Here is an 11,964-nt window from a genome sequence, read left to right as displayed (position 1 = left end):
CACCCTGGGCCCTAAGGCTGGCCCCTGGATGGTCATCTGACCGTAATTTAATGCTTAAAATCTCTAAGCTTCCGGGGGCTCTGCCTCCTGCACCCTACGCCAATTAGTGACCTGCCAGTGTCATGAGTAAGGTATTAAAATATGCTCAACTGACCGTAATTACATACCCCTACCCTGAGCTTCAAGAGCTCCGCCCCTTGACCACCGCCAATTTATGCTACGTTCTACCTGATCTTAAATACTTTAGTCTCCCCCACCCAATTTCAACCCCCTATTTAATCCCTTTTGACTCCATTTTTACTCTAGCTCTAGTCCCTCGGATGATCCGTGGGAGCAGAAAACCCGCACATTATGTCTGACGGACAAACGAAATTGGTATGACAAACGGTGCGGTCACACCGGCAGCATGCACAATATGCTGGGTAGGGGAGTAAAGAGAGAGATTAACTGAAAGTGTGCGTCAATGGAAGAGAGAGAAGGGGGGTGAATAAAGTGAAACCGGAGTGAGTTTGTTAAAGGTATTACAAAGTTTTGGTTTGGGGTCATGAATTTGGTTGAAATTAACATATTGGAAGCGTATGCGTTCCTACAATATTCATTGATCGTTGTCGCGGTTGAAATCGAGTCTAAAGTTATGAAATTGTAAATAATAAACTTCTTATGTTGTATAGCTCCCTCTCAAGGTCAAGATATTGATTTAGCTATAAAACAATGTCTCTTGACTAAAATCGACTTGTTAGCTATTGCCATTTGGAAATTATATATCACAACTACATATTCTTAGATTTTCATGGTCGCAGCTACCATTGTACGGCCATAGGCGCTCTTTGAAATTTATCAAAATTTACCGGGAGCACCGGTAAATTTTTATATTCAATTTTTCTCGAAAACAGAAGTGTTTTAGGGGCTAATTTTTTAGTGCTTATAATACATCCACAGGGGCATCCAAATATATCAAAATTATAAAGATTCACTATCCACCCAATTTTCAAAATTTCCCAAAACTTTGTATTATCTTTAAATTAGTAGGTATATATAAATAAAAGAAAGAGATCAATTGAGAGAGGGAGAGAGAGAGAGAGAGAGAGAGAGCGAGAGTAACAAATTGAATGAGTGAGTGGGAGAGTGGGACAGATGAATGAGTGAGTGGGCGAATGCGAGAGAGTGATTAAATGATATAGTCTGTGTGTATGTGTGTGAGAGAGAAGGATAACCAGGTTTACTGAGAGGAAAATTGACATATTAAGTGAGAAAGAAAGATAGAGAGAGAGGGGGGGAGAGAGAGAGAGAGAGAGAAGGGCCGGGAGTGAGACAAAGAGAAAGAAAACAACTGAATGGATGCCTGAAAGAGGGAGAGAGAGAGAGAGATATTGCCCCTGTGTACCAGTTATTCTGTTTACTTAAAACGAAAGAAATCGAAATATGTTATTAATACCTCACTACACAACACAATGAATCAATTACGCGTGAACCATTCGAAGAGCTATTCTTTTCAGGGGACATGTTGCTGCTTTTGAATTCTTCCACAATACGGCCAAGTAGAAATTATTCGCAGTTTCTCCTCCCCGCAAACATTGTTTTGGGTCCGCCTCCTTCATGTTGTGGTTTCTTGTTAATCAGGTGGGCTGTATCTAATACAGACCACCTTATATTTTTGTTAAAATCGCCTTTATTATTTATTTATTTATTATTTATTTTTCTTATTTCGACCCACTTTTTTGTTAGCAAGATAACTTTGAAATGGTTCAATCAAATGCTTTGATATTTGGCACACATATGTATAGGCATATGGACAAGACACGGTAAGGTTTTCAACCTTGACCTTGACTGATGACGTCATCTAGGCGCCATTTTGTGAAATTTTCTGAAAATAAACTCATGATCATATCTTCATAACCAAAAGGTATTTCTCATTCATAGTTATTATGATCAAGGTCAATATCCGTCGGGTCAATTTCAGGTCAAAAAATGCGCGCATGCGCGTACGTCCGCGCGTCAGTGCGCGCGCAAAATTTTTAAATGCTCAAAATCGTCTCAAATTTATTTTGCATACGTTTCAGGTCATTTTAAGCATTTTATAAAAAATCGCGCGTACGAGCATGCGCGCGCGTTTTCGCGCGTAAAACTATTACACAACATAGAATCGCCATTTTTTTTCTTTCATAATATTCCACATATTTTTACAAACAAATTGATACCATGCTTGTCTCTTTATGACTATTAATAATGGAATGATCGACCGTTTAACATAAATTTCCGTGCGCGCGAGCTTTTGTAATACATAGCATATATGGGCAAAAACATGCCTATACAAAATCCGTTATAGCTCTTTGGAATGCACCGGGATCCTCAATTTTTTTTCATATTAAGATAGAGTATGAGTCGGAAATATGATTCCATGTCTCATTTGGCCATTAAGTGTATCGTGACATCATCACAATGGCCTTGGAACTCAAAATACGAATTTGCATATTATGACGTCAGCATATTTATGTAAAATTGATTGTATCTCTGTAAATATTGATCAATTTTCTTCAAAATTTCGATATGTTGTAGCTAAGACAATTCTCTACAAGCGCAGTAATAACTATTTTTTATTTTGATGACGTCATCATAGTGAAAATTTTGATTAAAGGCCTCATGTCAAAAACTTCATAATTTGCGTGTGATGCCTATAGAAGGTGAATTTAGTTCACGTTATGAATCTACATGATATTGTCTTTTAAGAATTTGTAAGCAGTATGTCGCTTATTTTTGCTTTATTTTGTCTCAATTGTTAGTTGACCAGCCCACCTATACTTGTTCCAAACAAGTATTATATGTCTAGTTTATATTTTGAGTTTATGTTAACAATATTAATTCGGTAATATCTAAGATGTAGATCTGAAATAATTTTAAGAGAAAAGGCCTAGTACTGATAATTTAGAAGAAAAAATATCTTGTATTTCATTTAATGTATCAAACTACCCTATTAAAGTGCATGTAACGGGGAATTGAGTTTAAGTCTCAAAACATGTATGAAGTTTGTCACGATATCACGAGTGGTCTGTCCCATCTGTGTCAAAGAACGTCTCCTGAAATGACTGGCGGTTTCGGAACTGAATCCTGATTGTAATTTCTTTTTGAAGGGGGGATTTTGGTCTAGAGTGACATTTCTAAAACTAGACAATGGTACAAACTAGATAATACTTAAAGGGCCCATGACATCGAAATACACTTCCTGTTGGTGTGCAGTCCTGCATACATTTCATATTTGTATATGTAAACTTCTGAATTTGTTTCATAGATTTTTAAATATTTTTTGAAATATTTGTTTTTCAAACTTGCCAAGCTCCACCCCAAAAACCTCCAGATCTCATTCCCCTTGTGACATCATCAATCAGTCATCAATGAGCTAACTTGAGAATGTGGTATGTAACTTTGCCAAAGTTTACCACCTGTTACACTAGCAACATATAATTTGCTATGTCAGACATGTCAGACTAAACTAATATTCTAGAAAAGACAATGGTATGTAATTTTCCATCAGCTTAGCACACGTTCATAATAAAAATGCATGCTTCCATATTATGTACAATACATCAGCATCATTGCCTTTGTCTTCCTGGTGATGCTACAGCATGTCTGACATAGCAAATTGTATGTTGCTATTGTATTACGTATTGTAACAGGTTGTCGACTTCGGCAAAATACATACCACTTTCTCAAGTAAGACAGATGATGTCACAAGGGGAATGAGATCTGGAGGTTTTGGGGGTGGAGCTAATTAGCAAGTTTGAAAAACAAATATTTTAAAAATATTTACAAATCTATGAAACAAATTCAGAAGTTTACATATCAAAATATGAGATGTCGGAGGTATAACAAACTATACATTTTTGGAATCCTCATGACCAGACGAGTAATTTAATATGCAATTTGATAAGGTTAACTGTGTTGGTGAATTTGACCACCAGTCAAAAGTGCGTTGACCTTTCAACATTTTTTACCATAGCGCTCTCATTTAAGGTTGGAGGTATAGCAAACTATACATTTTTTGAATCCTCATGACCAGACGAGTAATTTGATATGCATACCGACACGATTGGAATATATTTAAACATTGACCCCTGTTTGACCTTTGTTGGCCCCTCACAAAAATGTCCTGGATTTTCAAGGGGGCAGCCCAAGCCAAAATTGTTCGGTATTCATCAGGGAACACAAAAACACTTTCAAACCTTTGTTCCCAGAGATTGGTCACGAGACCTACAGGCTGGTCTCCTATGCTTTGATTTCATCACATTCATGGAAACACAACCGCCTCCAAAACGACATGTTCAAACCCACACTCACATTAACGCACACACATTAACTAACAATAACAAAGCCCTCTAAATTGAGCTGAAAAGGCCAATTCTAATACCTAAAAATATATCGTATTAAAAACTGTATGAAATACTCACTTTATTTGTATAATCAATCGATGTAAATAAACTGTCTTGAGTAATAGTTGAACTAAGAACAACTGGCTAAGACTTCAAACGTTGTCGTCCGTAATAACACTCCGTGTACTAAAATCCTAAAGAATGCGTATGACGTTCTTTAAACGGCTCAAACTGGTGTAAAGTGTGAGAATGAAGACAAACTTAAACAAGAGTCTTTCGAATCAAAATTGCAGCCAAATTCTGAAGTGTCCGATGTTGCTTGCATTGACATCTGCTCATTCGCCAAATGAAATTTAAGTTGCTTTAGTTGAGAAAGTATGTAAGTTATCAAAAGTCGACTCCCTGTTTCGAAGAGACCAACACGAAGCAGCCTACGAGGAAGTATTAACATACAGCGTCAACAAGTCTAGTTGAACGCGATCAGGTTTAGAAAAATGAATAGAAATTCAACAATGCCTCGCTTGCATGAATAATTATTATAGGGATAAATATCGTGACGGGTTTCAATGTTTCACTGCAGGAAAGGTGAAGCGTCTTTCAAAGTGGGCGTGCACCAAAAACGGAGGCACCTACAGAATAATAGTAGCCTCAAAATGTCAACGTAGTTGTCCGGGAGATAGTTGTCCTAGAGGATGGTTGTCGTAGGGGGTATTTATCTGGGGGTAGTTTTCCGGGGGTAGTCGTCCCGGGGGTAGTCGTCCTAGAGGGTGGTTGCCCTAGTGGGTAGTTGTCCTATAAAATGGGTAGTTGTCCTAGGGGTAGTTGACTCGGGTGGTTATCGGTTATCTGGGGTGGATGTCCAAGGGGTAGGTGTCCGGATACGCCTCCAAATATGTCAACACAGTTTGAATGTTTACATTTTTAGTGTGAAAAGGAAACACTTTTATATTAAAATGACTTACAAAGATAATGCACATTTGATAGCATTGAAAACGAGCACGAATTCTAAAAGGGGCACAGTTCGTACTTTTAGAGCATTGTGCCTTCTGCTTCCTCGGCTACTATCTATACCTTCATGGTGGTAGATATGAGGTTCATTTTACCACACAAAGCTGCTCCAATTCATTAAAACTAGATGGCTCTCTTTTTCTCTTTTTATCTGCCGCAAAAGCACTCTTTCTGTAGTAGGCGGCAATGGGAAATATAGAGAAAAGTTCACTTATCAAAGGGGAGTTATATAGAAATTAAAGGGGTGACTTATCAAAAGTAGCAAGGTAATCTTTTCATATTAATGAAAGGAATACAAGTCATTAAAGTGAGACACTTAAAAGTGACACCATTCGCAACGGAAAGGGGATTAAAAGTAGCGGTAATGGACATTTATTTAAAAGGAAAAGAGGCACTTTTCATACCTAGAAGGGCACTCATAAGATAGTTATGTATATTTGAAGGGGAAAGATGGACCATTATGTTTTTTTAAAAGAAAGAGGCATTTTTTAAAAGGAAAGAGGCACTTGCCAAAGTAAAAGTGGCACCCATCAGATTTGAATAGGGAAAAGGGAAAGCGGTATATTATTTCAAAGTCATTAAGAACACTTGGAAATAGAATGTGTAAGACATAAATGTGATCCAGCATCAACTAACCAAGCAAAACCTAGAAAAGATGCAAATAAGGATAAACTTCAAGACAATTAATTACATTTTGCCTTTTGTCAAGACATTTAATTACAAAAATCAGAACCCACGGAATAATAATACATTTGAAGCGCCTTTAAGTGGAGATCAATATTAACACTATATAGACGCTACCGGGTGTAAACTAATTCATCATCATTTTGTACACGATTGATACAAACACCCTATCTTGCAAATATCACGTTTTCATACTCACTATGGTTAATCATGCACTTCAAAAGCCAGCAAAATACAAACCTGGGAAAAGTAAACATTAGAAGCATTGAATTCATCATCCTTGTTTTCAGTTTTGTATTCATTGTAAGATCTACTCTTTGGAATAAGCTAGTTGTTGTTAGTCAGTGGCTTAGCTCAAAATGGGTGGGTGGAGGCATGAGAGAACGTGCATTTCTCCAATTCTATTACGAGATGGAGAGAGATAGATTAATTCATTGTGTACCAGTTATTTAGTGTGCCAAAGTGAAAGAAATTGAAATATGTCATGTCTCGAATAGTTATAAAAACGAGTGTCAATATTAAGATTTTATTACTACCTCACTACACTGCACGATGAATTCATCGTGCGTGAACCATTTGAAGAGCTATTCTTTTCAGGGGACATGTTGCTGCTTTTGAATTTTTCCACACTACGGCCAAGTAGAAATTATTCGCAGTTTCTCGCCCCCGCAAGCATTCTTTTGGTGCCCGCCTCCTTCATGTTCTGGTTTCTTGTTATTTTACAAATTTACTTTATGTTAAAAATATTAGTTCAGTAATATCTAAGATGTAGATCAGGCAAAAAAAAAATTATTGGTTGTCCTCGACCGCCTGCTCGTCATTTTCGGGCCGCTCGTATTTTTAATTGGTTTTCTTTTCTTTTCTTTTTTTTTTAAATCACATTTTTTTTTTTTTTTTTTTTTTTTGGGGGGGGGGGCAATCTTAAACACCAAACATACCATTTTGTGCACTTTGCAAGGATCATAATCGTCCCGTTGTCAGTTTGGTCTTTTCAGTACACAATTCTGTATTTTGTATTTATTAAACTTGCCATTTTATTTTTCTATGTCAAAATGCTGTTCATTCAAATCAGCTTCTGAGCATTCTTTAACTCATTTTAAAGCCCATCTGTACTAGTTTACAGAAGGGATTAGACCACCCTGCAAGGCCACTGGACATGTTGTTATCTCATCAGATCAGCTCTCAGTTAACGTAAGATAAAGAGGAGCATGGGTGACCAATGGTCACCGACTATGTAGGCATTGTTTGCTATATACAGGCGCAAGTAGCTATAAGTAGTACAGTGGGGATTTAAAAGGTGCTGTATTTCAAAGCCAAAAATACTTTCTGTGTTGGTCTTGATATTCATTGTACATTAAACTAGTCTTTTACCATATTAAAGTGTTTTATTAACTTCGTTTGTTTAAATGCTTGACATTCCAATGATTTTTTGTTTTTTTATGGAGAAATATTTATTTTAAAAAAATTTTAAATGGGAAGAAAAAAAAATCCGCCCGCCCGCCCCTTCTCCAGAAAAAGCACAAGGATTGTGGTTGTCTAAGTGGCGATACACATATAAAAACAATCAATCAAAGAATGAGTTGTAATATGATAGTGGTGATTTTAATTACACAATACAACGAAATGCAACATAAATTCAAGATATTGAGCGTTGACAAATCCAAAATATATCTGCTTATAATTTCCTAAGAGGGTCAATTAAATTAAGGCTGCCATTATACTAAACCGGTGTTCGTTCAAAGGATAACGCGTTAAAAACGTTGGAGTTCGTGACAAAGTCCACCGCGTCAGACGATTGTGTGCGCGAAAATGTCCACCGCGTTAGATGCACGTAGAATCATGTAGAATGAGAATTGGGTCGAATGGCTCGATGGCACGTGATGAGTTCACCATATTGCAGGGTAGAAGTCAATCCAAATCGGTCTCTTGTACTTCGTAGAGTCGATCAATGGAATGTGGTTGAACACCACCCTAAACGGCTGTAATACAATCAATAGACAATAATAAACATGGCATCCTATCATATTAGTTTGATACAAAAATACATCAACAAATGTTCTTAATATGTAAGAATTTTCTCACAATATAAACATACAATGTTGACTTAAACATCAATAATAGAAATACACAAAATCAGTTAGCTTTAACATATCTAAAGACAGAAACTTCCTTGCCAGTATCTCATACCAGCCTTTGTAAATGATGCTAATAACATTTCACATTATTTCTGGCTTTTAGAAATACGTTTATAACAGAAACAGTTAATGCATTCTGTTTGCATCAAAATTCAAGATGGCTACCTGCCATTTAATATATTCAAAATGGCTGACTTTCAAAATGGCTGACATTCCAGCATGGCTGACTTTCCGTGTCTGCCGGAATAAAGGCACTTACAAAAACAATAAATATTTCAAACATGTATTGTGTCGTTTCACATGACACAAATCCCAATTAAATTACTTAAAGACAAATATTCATATGCAACATCTAGAAACATTTCTCCAGGCATCCGTTTACACTATAGGGCATAAAACAGGGTCATAAATATGAATAAAATGAGAGTTGAGCTTAGAGGTAAGACTTACATTATTCTGTAGATTGAAAACCCCGTTGCCTGCCTCCGGGAGGGATCGTGTCCGAAGGACGGTTGTCTGCTCTTTCCGCTCCCAACAGCAGAATGAGAAAGCAGCAATAAAAAAGGGGACCACACTCACTCTGAACAGCAAGCCCAAGAATCCTCCCTTCACTGTCAAACGTACTCCCTCCCCAAGGGCGACACAGCAGGTCCTTCTCTACTCGCAACAAAATGGCTTCTGCCCACCACTCTTGCTAACGTATAACACGTACACATTCACACTCTCCCAAACGTAACCCAGTCACATGCGCGCTAGTGTTAAATTTGCATATCTAAATTCCTAGGACGAAGGAACAAAGGAAAAGGAATGCGCGCATCCAGACTTCGCATCTGAATAAGAATTAGAGAGGTCAGAGGGCAAATGGAAATCTATGCATGAATATTCACCCAGCTAGGAAAACCTTTAATCAATGCATTTTATTTTGACAATCGAGGACAACCAAATGATTTTTTTTTTTTTTTTTTTTTTTTTTGGGGGGGGGGCCTTAGCCTGAATAACTTCCATAATATGTCTTAAAAATGGTAGAATATCGCAGATTTTGGGGAGCGCGTTGCCGACGACTCGCCATTTGCTGCAGCTGTACAGGGTGTGCGCAAGTAGGCACTAACCCTTATACCCGAAACATTATATTGCCCCACCCCTCCCTGCTTAGCTGGTTGCTGCAGGTTTGCCATGATACGGTATTATTTGACCGGGTGGTCAATATCGCATCAAAAAATGACCATGAGTGAAATATGCTGATTACGAACCTCATAATCGATATCACGTGACGAGCTTCGGATCAATTACAACTTTGGTTCCGTATCCGGACACCTACTCCCTGGACATCCACTCGCCCGGATAATCACCCCCAGTCAACTACCCCCTTGATCAACTACCCCCTAGGACAATTACACCCTAGGACAACTACCCCCTACGACAACTACCCCCTACGACAACCATCCTCTAGGACAACTACCCCCGACATCTAACCTAGGAGGTAGTTTTCCGGGGGTAGTTTTCCTAGGGATTAGTTGTCCTAGGGGGTAGTTGTCCCAGGGGGTAGTCGTCCAAGAGGGTGGTTGCCCTAGGGGTAGTTGTTCTAGGGGGTAGTTCACTGGGGGTGGTTATCCGGGTGTGGATGTCCAGGGGCTATCTATTATACTCTACACAGCGCTGTGAAGGGGGGAAGAATCTGAATCTGGCAAACCAATCGTAGTAATTAACAGCTTACTTTTCTATATTTTGGGGGCATACTACATTTAATATTTGGTTATGAATTTATTAAAGACTATGTTGGGTACGATGACTGACAATTTCTTTCAAAAATTCAAGATGAAATGTAAATTCGGGGTAGTTCTCAGTTTCCAAGTCACTTGCTTTTTATGTTAGGGTATAGAAACTAGGTGGCAAGTGTTATTGTGATGAGTAACTGTATATGTTTGCCTACCGTTTGGCATTGAATGGTCCAGAGTGCAGATAATGTATTACTTTTTCTATAATACATACTTTCACACAACCTCAATTGTAACAATAAACACCGCAAAACATACAAACTTGAGAACTTTACATGACTGTATTTGACATAAGGAACGATTTTTTCCCCTTACTTTGCTCTGAATTGTTATGCTTTGATTTCATCACATTCATGGAAACACAACCGCCTCCACACAAACCGCATGTTTAAATCCACACTGACATTAACGCACACACATTAACTGACAATAACAAAGCCCTCTAGATTGAGGTAAAAAAAAAAAAAAAGGCACTTCTAATACCTACAAATATATGTCATATAAAAAACAGTTTGAACTACTCACTGTACGTGTATAATCAATCAGTAGGCCATTAAGTGCAGGTCAATGACGTCATTCATATGCTTTAGATTAGGTACACGATGAAATGTTTCGAAGGAAAGATACCTGAGTAATAATTAAACTAAAAATAGCGGGTTAAGACTCTTAAGGATGTTGTCCGTAATAATAGTCCGTGTACTAAAACCCTGCTCAACGCGTACGACGTTCTATAAACGGCTCAAACTGGTGTAAACTGTGAGAATATACAAAACTTAAACAAGAGTCTTTCGAATCACAATTCCAGCCAAATTCTGAAGTGTCCGATGTTGCTTGCATTGCAATCTGCTCATTCGCCAAATGCGATGTAACTTGCTTTAGTTGAGAAAGTATGTAAGTTATCAAAAGTTGACTCCCTGTTTCGGAGAGACCTACATGAAGTAGCCTACGATGAAGTACTAACATACAACGTCAACAAGTCTAGTTGAACGCGATCAGATCGAGGAAATGAAATATAGATTTAATAATGCCTCACTCGCATGATAATTGTAAAAGGTGAAAAGGTCAAACAAGTCTTTGCGTCAATAAGAACTGATAAGGCTACAGGACCAGACGGTGTGTCAGGAAAAACCCTGAAAACATGTTCCCAACAGCTTGTTGATGTGTTTCAGGTACTATTTCAATGTTCGTTAGATACTTCTAGTATTCCTAGTTTCTGGAAATGGGCTACAATCATCCCAGTACCCAAAATTCCAAAACCCAAAGTACTCAACGATTATAGACCAGTAGCCCTCACTCCTATTGTCATGAAATGTTTTGAGAAAATTGTGAGAAAAATCTTGGTTGAACAAACAAAAGATATTTTAGATCCCCTCCAGTTTGCTTACCAACCGAACAGGAGTATTGAGGATGCTATTGGTTACCTACTACATACAGTTTATAAACATTTGGAAATAACTGGTACATATGCTAGGGTGCTCTTTGTAGACTTCTCTTCTGCATTTAATACGATAGTTCCTGGAACCTTGGTGAAAAAACTAAGCAGTGTTGTGAATCCCAAATTATGTCAATGGTTAAGGGATTTCATGACAAACAGGGTGCAACAAGTACGTTTTGGAAATGTTATGTCCCAAGCTAGACGACTTAGCACAGGCACTCCGCAAGGATGTGTGCTCTCTCCCATCCTTTATACCTTGCTTACTAGTGATTTCTCTTGTTCGACTGCTTCATCTTGTCGCGTAGTAAAGTATGCAGATGATACTTGTATCATTGGCTTGATCACAAACAACGATGAAGTTGCATATAGGGATACAGTTGATAAGTTTGTTTCTTGGAGCGAAGAAAATTTACTTGTTCTAAATGCCACAAAAACACATGAAATGATCTTCGACTACAGGAAAAATGGTGGCACAAATAACGTGCCCCTGTACATTGATGGGAAAGTCATACAACAGGTGGCTGAATGCAAATACAATTAGGAGTTGTAATTGATAACAAACT

The sequence above is a fragment of the Strongylocentrotus purpuratus genome, unplaced genomic scaffold (genome assembly GCF_000002235.5).
Source record: "Strongylocentrotus purpuratus isolate Spur 01 unplaced genomic scaffold, Spur_5.0 spur5_scaffold_20, whole genome shotgun sequence".
Lineage (NCBI taxonomy): Eukaryota > Metazoa > Echinodermata > Echinoidea > Camarodonta > Strongylocentrotidae > Strongylocentrotus > Strongylocentrotus purpuratus.
Note: the sequence above shows the minus strand (reverse complement) of the source record.